The sequence below is a fragment of the Nannospalax galili genome, unplaced genomic scaffold (genome assembly GCF_000622305.1).
Source record: "Nannospalax galili isolate Female #2095 unplaced genomic scaffold, S.galili_v1.0 scaffold186, whole genome shotgun sequence".
Classification (NCBI taxonomy): Eukaryota; Metazoa; Chordata; class Mammalia; order Rodentia; family Spalacidae; genus Nannospalax; species Nannospalax galili.
Window position 1 is genome coordinate 10,057,741 of NW_008358774.1, and position 8,950 is coordinate 10,066,690.

Genomic DNA, 8,950 nt, shown 5'->3' on the forward strand with positions numbered 1-8,950 from the left:
AATTTTATGTCTTATAGGATTTATACTGAGTTCAATATTGTATAACTGTATTAATTCAACTGTGAACCTAAAAATTTACAGCCACTTTTGAAAGAGATGTATCCTTGCTCTGGAGTGTGTTGCTGAATATGTTAAAGCTGTAATGAAATGCTTCTTCTAATCATGTGGTTATTAAATTAAAAAATTTTTTAATTTAAAAAAATAATTCTTCAAAGCAAAAAAAAAAAGAGTTCTCCACACTGTTTTCCACAGGGGTTGCACAAGTTTGCACTCCCCCCAGCAGTGAATGAAAGTTCTCTTTCTCCACATCCTAGCCAGCATTTGATATCATTTGTTCTCTTGATCCTAGCCAGTCTGATTGGGTTAATAAAGTGATACCTTAGGGTGGTTTTAGTTTGCATTTCCCTAATTACTAAAAATGTTGAACACTTTTTGAGATGTTTCTTAGCCATCTTCATTTCTTCCTTTGAGAATTCTCTTTTTAGATCTTTAGCCCATCTTTTAATTGGGTCATTTGGTTTCTCTCTTCTTTGTTTCTTGAGTTCTTTATATGTTCTGGATGTTAACCCTCTGTCAGATGTGTCACTGGTGAAGTTTTTTCCCATTCTGTGGGTTTTCTCTTCACTTTTTAAAATTATTTCCTTTGCTGTACAGAAGCTTTTTAGTTTAATGAGGTCCTGCTTGTTGATTGCAGACCTTAATTCCTGAGCAAATTTTATCTGGTTTAGAAAATCCTTTCCTACACCTATATCTTGCTAGTTACTGCCAATATCTTCTTCTAATAGTTTCAGGGTTTCCAGTTTCACAGTGAGGTCTTTGATCCATTTGGAGTTGGCTTTTGTGCAAGGTGAAAGATAAGGATCTAGTTTCATTCTTCTACAGGTGGAGATCCAGTTTTGCCAGCACCATTTGTTAAAGATGCTGTCTTTCTTCCATTGTGTGTTCTTGGCACCTTTGCCAAATATCAGGTGGCTGAAAGTCCGTGTACTCAGGTTTGGTCTTCAATGATGTTCCATTGATGTATATGTCTATTTTTGTGCCAGTACCATCCTGTTTTGATGACTATAGCTCTGTAACATACTTTGAAATCCGGTGTAGTAATCCTCCCAGAGTTGCTCTTAGTGCTCAGGGGTGCTTTGGCTATCTGGGATCTTTGTGCTTCCTTATGAATTTAAGGGTGGTGTTTTTTTCTAATTCAGTGAAGTATGTCATGGGGATTTTGATTGGGATTACATTGAATCTATATATTGCTTTGGGTAGGATGGTCATTTTAACAATATTAATTCTTCCAATCCATGAAGATGGGAGGCCCTTCCATCTCCTGGTGTCTTCCTCAATCTCTTTCTTTAACAATTTAACATTTTCATTGTAGAGATCTTTGGTTTCTTTGGTCAGATTTATTCCAAGATTTTTTTTGGGGGGGGGCAGCAATTGTGCATGTATTCTTTCTCCAATTGCTTATTGGTATATAGAAAGGCTACTGATTTGTGTAGATTTGATTTTAAAACCTGCTACTATACTGAAAGTGTTGATCAGTTCTAGGAGTTTTCTGATGGAACTTTTGGGATCTCTTAGGTACAGTATCATATCATCTGCAAAAAGTGATAGTTTGACCTTCTTTTCCAATTAGTATTATTTTAATTTCCTTCTCCTGTCTTATTGCTCTTGCAAGAGTTTCAAGCACTATGTTGAAAAGGAGTGGAGAGAGTGGACATCCTTGTCTGGTTCCTGATTTTAATGGGAATGCTTCTAGTTTTTCCTCCATTTAGAATGGTGCTGGCTGTGGGTTTTTTGTGTATAGCTTTAAATATGTTGAGGTATGTTCCCTCCAGTCCAATTCCCTCTAGGAGTTTGAACATAAATGCATGCTGAATTTTTTCAAAAGCCTTTTCTGCATCTATTGAGATGATGATGTGGTGTTTGTCTTTGAGTCCATTCATATGATTAATTACGTTTATTGACTTGCTTATATTGAACCACCCTGCATCTCTGGAATAAAGCCTACTTGATCAGGGTGAATGATCTTTTTGATGTGTGTCTGCATGCAGTTTGCAAGTATTTTGTTGAGAATTTTTCATCTATGTTCATTAAGGATACGGGTCAATAGTATTCTTTTTTGGTTGTGTCTTTACCCATTTTGGGTATTAGAGTGATGCTGGCTTCATAGAAGGAATTTGGGAGCTCTCCCTCTGTTTCTATCATTTTGAATAATTTAAGTAGTATTGGTTGAAGGTCTTCTTTAAATGTCTAATAGAATTCTGCTGTAAATCCGACTGGGCCTGGCTTTTTTTAGTTGGGAGGCTTTGTATTACTGTTTCAATTTCCTTATATGTTATGGGTCTGTTTAAACTGTTGATCTCCTCTTGGTTTAACTTTGGTGGTTCCCATGATTTTAGATATCCATCCATTTCTTTTAGAGTCTCAAATTTGGTAGATTATAGGTTTTTGAAATATTCCCTTATAATGATCTGGATCTTTGGGGTGTTTGTTGTGATGTTTCAGCTTTCATCTCTGATTTTATTGATTTGGATTTGCTCTTTCTTTTGGTTAACTAGGCTAAAGGTCTGTGTATCTTGTTCAGCTTTTCAAAGAAACAGCTCTTAGGTTCATTTATTCTTTGTATTTTTTTTTTCTATTTCATTAATTTCAGCTCTGATTTTTGTTATTTCTTCTCTTCTGCTGGGTTTGGGTTTCATTTGTTCTTGCCTTTCCAGCATCTTGAGTTTCAGTGTTAGTCATTTATTTGGGCTCTTTCTAATTATTTAATGTAGGCACTTAGAGCTATAAACTTCCCTCTTAGGACTGCTTTAAAGTGTCCCAGAGGTTGTGTTGTTTTGCATTGTCCTTTTTGTTGAATTCCAGGAATTCTTATCTTTCTTTCTTAATTTCTCCTTTAACCTACTCATTGTTTATGAGCATGTTGTTTAATCACCAGGAGTTTGTATAGTGACTACGGCTTTGTCCAGTGTTGGTTTTGAGCTTTATTGTATTGTGGTTTGATAGAATGCATGAAATTATTTCAATTTTTTGTATTTGTTCAGGTTTGTTTTGTGGCTCAGTATGTGGTCAATTTTTGAAAAAGTTCCATGGTGTGCTGAGTAGAAAGTGTATTCTTTGGTGTTTGGGTGGAATAATCGAAAGATGTCTGTTAGGTCCATTTGATGTATGATATCATTTAATTCAGATGTCTCTCTGTTTATTCTTTGTCCAGTTGACCTGTCTAATGGAGACAGTGGGGTATTGAAGTCACCTACTATTACTGAGTTGGGATTAGTCTGTGTCTTAATGTCTTGTAGTGTTGTTTTTATGAATTTGTGTGCACCAGAGTTTGGTGCATATATGTTAAGGATTGTAATATCTTCTTGATTAATTATCCCTTTGATCAGAATGAAGTGATCTTCCTTCTCTCTTCTGATTAGTTTTACTTTGAAGTCTGTTTTGTCAGATATTAGAATTTCAATCCCCGCTTGTTTCTCAGTGCCATTGCTTGGAATATTAATTTCCATCCTTTCTCCTTAAGGTAGTGCCTGTCCTTAAAGGCGAGGTGGGCTTCTTGCAGACAGCAAAGAGATGAATTTTGCTTCTTAATACATTCACTTAGCTTGTGTCTTTTATCAGGGAGTTAAGTCTATCGATATTCAAGGTTATTATTGAAAGATGTGTATTGGTTGCCATCATTTTTGATTGCTGTTTGTGTTCTCTGTCTAATTTCATATTTCCTCTATTATACCTTTATTTATTTTCTTTCATTGCCCCAGGGGTATAGTTGTTTCTCTCTCTGCTCTGTGTATTGCTTCAAGTATTCTTTGAAGAACATGTATTGTCGACATGTATTCTTTCAGGCTATTCATGTCATGGAAGATTTTTCTTTCCCCCTCAACTATAGTATACATTTTGGTAGGTATAGTATTCTGGGCTGGCATCTATTATCATGTAGAACTGGAAATACCTTGATCTAGGCTCTTCTGGCTTTCATAAGTTTGCATTGATAAATCAGCTGTAATTCTGATGGGCTTTCCTTTATTTGTCTTTTGCTGCTTTCAATATTCTCTGTTCTGCACATTTAGTGTTTTTACTATGATATGTCATGGTCAGCTTCTTTTCTGATCCTGTCTATTTGGTGTTCTATGAGCTTCCTGTGTTTGTATGGGGATGTCTTTCCTTAATTTCAGGAAATTCTCTTCTACAATCCTGTTTAAGATCTGGCCAATACCATTAACCTGAAATTCTTCTCCTTCCTCTATTCCTATGATACATAGATTTGGTCTTTTCATTATATCCCACATCTCTTGCATATTCCATTCCTATTTTTTTTTAATTTATCATAATCTTTGCTTCAGTGGTCCAGTTCTTCAACTTTATCCTCCAGTGTTCATATTCTGTTTTCCATTTCATTCATTCTAACAGTGAGGCTTTCCCCTGTTGTTTCAAGTTGGCTTATTGAATTTTGCACTTCCTTCTTCATTTCTGCCTGAGTTTTCTTCAATGCTTCTATCTCTTATGCGAATTTATTCAGAAGTTTATCCCTAACTTCCTTAGTTCATGTTTTAAGTTAATGTTTTTGATCAATAGTTTTACTTAAATAAATCTCTTTAGTTTTACCAGGTGGATGTGGGTGTCTCTGGGTTATCTCTAGAGGGTTCTCCTTGTAGAACTCTTCTACAGAACTGGTGGAGTTTTGTGGGGACATAGTGTTGTGGCTTTCCATTTTATTATTCCTTCGTTGTGATTTTGGCATGTGAATTTCTTTTGTTGTTTATGATTCTGATGTGAGAATTAAGTTGAGGTATGCTTCTGTTTGTATTATTGGGGTGCCTGGGTCCTTTCCTTATTGGTTATGTAAAGCTGGTTGGTCCAGGTTTCAGGTTCTCTCAGGTTTTATTTTGGAGGGAACTGATGGCTTCAGATCAGCTGTTCAGGAGTACCCACAGAAGCCCAAGTCAGGTTCCAGTCAGGTACACTCAGGCTTCCTCCTAAGGTTTGGACCCCTATTAGCGGGAACTCAGAGAAAATTTGGGAAAAATCTCACCGCATGGAGGCAGGATCCGGGCACTCTCAGGCAGTCCTCTGGGTTCTCAGCCCCTATACTAGAGGGAGGCCAGAATCTGGCACTCTCTGGATGTCTGCTGCTACACTGATGGAGGTCAGAGCCCACCCTCTCAGGCTGTCTGCTAGGATTTCAGCCTTAGCCTACCAAAGCCAGATCTGCCCTGGGTCCTTGGGAGGGGCCTCATGAAATCTCAGGTAGGGGGATGGGTATGGCACAGTTAGGGGAAGCTCACCACCATGTGGAGGCAGGATCCAAGTGCTCTCAGGCTGTCCCCTGCATTCTCAGCCCCTATGCCAGAGGGAGGCCAGAACCTGGCACTCTCTGGCCATCTGCCCACATTTAGTATTTTGCATCCATTTTACTACTCCTAACAGGCTAACCCCAAGGCAAAGTAATCTCTTGCATTTGGCCCTATTCCTGTGGCTGCTACAACATGATTCTCCTTTCTAGCTTTCTCCAGGGCTCGGCATTACATCATTCACTCTGCTGGCCCAGCTGGACTCAGACTAGTGTAGCCTTTCCAGTTATATATCTGTGGACAACCATCCCCCCTCAATTTGACCTCCACCCTTCTCTCAGGTCCCCAGCCTCCACTGCCTTCTTCTCTTTGTGGCCTCCATCGTCATGCAATAGACCTAGCACTTTGAAGCCAATAAACTCTAGAAAACAAGCAAGTACTTTGGATTATAGAAACAGAGCAGTAGAAAACACTAACATACACTTTTTTCTTCTCTTGGACATCAGGTGTGAATAGTTGAATTATTCACACTCCTCAGTTCTTACATTATTTTCATCAATGACTTCGAAGCTTTCCGTTTCTTTTGAGTTGCTAAAAATAAATTATTTGTATGTTTATTATCTTTCACACCTATAGACAACTCCTTCTCCTCCACTCCTCCATAGAATACCATTCTACCATGTTTATATGATTTTTTTCAGTTAAACAAGTTATTACAAAATATTCATTGGTTGTGAGTGTATGTATATGCATGTAGGTATGTAAAGGTAGTCTATATGTCTACGTGTATATGTGTGTGTTATATTTCATTGTGTTTCTTGATCACTCAGGATTCATGACGTGATGTGGCTAAATATGGCCAAATCTGGTACTTTAAATGACTGAATAATGCTAATACTTCCTGACATATTCCCCATGGATTCTATTTATCCTTGTAGCTATGATCACACAAGCTAGATGCCACTACTCCTGTTGCTAAAATATAATGTTGCAGGGGCTGGAGAGATAGCTCAGTAGATAAAGTGCTTGTCTCAAAAGGATGAAGACCTGAGTTTGATCTCTAGAACCCATGTAAAATAGCCGGGCATAGTGGTACACACTTGTAATTCCAGCTCTAAGGAGGCAGAGATGGGAAGATCCCAAGGGCTCAATGGCCAGACAGCCTAGCCTACTTGACAACGTCCAGACCAGTGAGAGACTCTATGTCAGAAAAACAAGGTGGACAGCTCTTGCAGAACACCAAAAGTTGTCCTCTGGCCTCTACAATATTTCTTTAGGTTTATACCCATAAGTGGGGTTCCCGAATCCCTGTAGTTACTCTGTCAGAACTGTCTGATCACCACTGTGGAACAGCCTCCTCAAAGCCAGCCACCAGCATTGGGATCTCTTTGAATATGGGTTGCTTAATTGCTTCAACTGGTACATGATGTCATCATATGTAGATAACCAGTTCTTTCTCCCTGTGAGGCTCTGGTTCTTCCCCAGCTCCTGGAGGTCTCCAGTTACACTCATGATATACAATGTCACTTGCTTGAAAACTCACCATCAGGAACTTTCTCTTCCTACCAGTGTCTCTCACATAGCATTATGTCCTAAACAGGTAACTGCTATTCCACTCTAATGTCCAGGTCTGTTTCTGGGGGAATTTGCACTAAGACATGTGAAGAATAAGACCATATTGCTCAGTGAGTTAGTGAACACCAGATTGCTGGGCAGGTCGCACTCAGTGGTGAAGGTGGTACCTGAGGCTCCCAGTCTCTGCAACACCTGAATTATTAGCTCTTTCCACATGTGCCCATCTGGTTGCTTAAAACATCTCACTGTTGTTTCAACTTCTATTTCTCTGATTCCAGTCATTTTGTGCTTTTATTTGGAGGGCTTCCATCTTTACCTCCTTCCGCAGACTAATGGAGATTAATCATAACAGCTTAGATATTCCTCACAGTGCTTAGGCCCTATTCCAAGAGTTCCCCACATATTAACTCAGTCACTCATGACAGCAACCCTGGGTACAACTCTTATTGCCACCTATATTTTGAAGAGAACTTGAGGCACAGAGATATCAAATGTGTTGCTGAAAGCCACATGGGCTGTAGAGAGTAAAGCCTGGGTTTCAGCCCTGACCCAGCTGGAGGGTCTGGTCCTCTGAATGTCTCCCTCTGCTCTGCTGCCTTTTCCCAGCCAACACTTCAAGAGCCTGTTCCTCTTCCATTCAATAGTTTCCTCCGGTTCGGTAAGATCCAGAGAAAAGATTTATGACAGTGGTGCTTTCGGTTTCAAATGAGTGAATTTATTAAGTATACAGCAAGCAAAAGTGAGAGAATAAATAACAAATAGTAGACAGAGGAAAAGAGCAGATAGACAGCAAAACAGCATCAAATCGGTTGCTCAAAACATCAGCAGAGAAGACTGGAGTAGGCCAACTGAAAGAGCAAACAAAAAGTAAGACCATCAAATAAATCAAGGACATTTAAAAACCAGCAGAAATAGACTGGGGAAGTCCCATTGAGACAGCCAGCTACAGCTCCCAGTCTCAGGCAGGGCTTCCAAGTAAAAGAACAAATAGCAGCAGGTCGGGATAGCGTCCTCAAACAGGCACTTACAACCTTCCCACAGAAACCAAGTGGGAAGCTGAGGCAGTCAGTCAGAGTTCCCAGCTGAGGAGAGAGTCCTGGGTAGATGAACTTCCACCTTCTCTTACCCACTGTTGGTATTTTTATAACACAGCATAAACAAAATAAACAATACTAACCTCAATTGGAAATAATTTACCTTTCAGCTGTTCTCAAGGACATAATGCTTTTACTCCTGAGCTATTTCGTTCTTCTTTCTCCCTTTTTCAAAGCAGGGGAGGACAATAGCCCATCAATCAACAAAAAGTCTTGAGGACACTTGAAATAAACATATTGGAGTCTGGGCCAGGAGAGCCCTCCTCATTCCCAGAGTCCACTTTCAATAAGATTAATTGCATGTGACAATTTATCAAGATAGTACACATTACAACCTCAAACCACATTCCCTTTCCAGCTAAATCAATACTGGAAGGACTGAATCACAGAACTGGGTAGGAATCTATGCACTGAGCTTCCGCTATTTTGCAGTACAAAGGACACTTGTCAACTCAATTATTACAGAAATGTTTCACTTACCTAAGGATCGTGTGGCTGTCATATTGAAGTGCAAAATGGCATGCTCCATGTTAATTTTCAATTGCTTTATAAAAATTGCTGCATATTTAGCAGCTCAAAACAATACAAATACATCATCCCACCACAGCTTAGGCCAGAATTTTACATGAGCTTAACCAATGCTTTACTCTAGGTCTCAGAAGTATGTTGCCCGAAGATCAGACTTATTGACAAACTCTAGGAAAGAAACTACCTCCAAGTGGCTCAGGGTGTTTTCAGAATCACATTCCTTGCCTCACAGGGCTATGCCCCCATCAGCAATTTGAGGCCACTTGACATCCATGCTATGGCCTGCATCTTCGAGCCAATGCACAGCAGCCCATCAAGTCACCCTGTTGCTTCCCTCCCTGACTCTACCTCCTGCTGCTTCTCTTTTGCTCCAGCCAGAGAGAGAAACTTCTCTGTGTCTAAAGGCTCATGTGCTTAGAATAGGCCACCAGGCTATTTTATAGCTTATATGTTAAATTACACTTA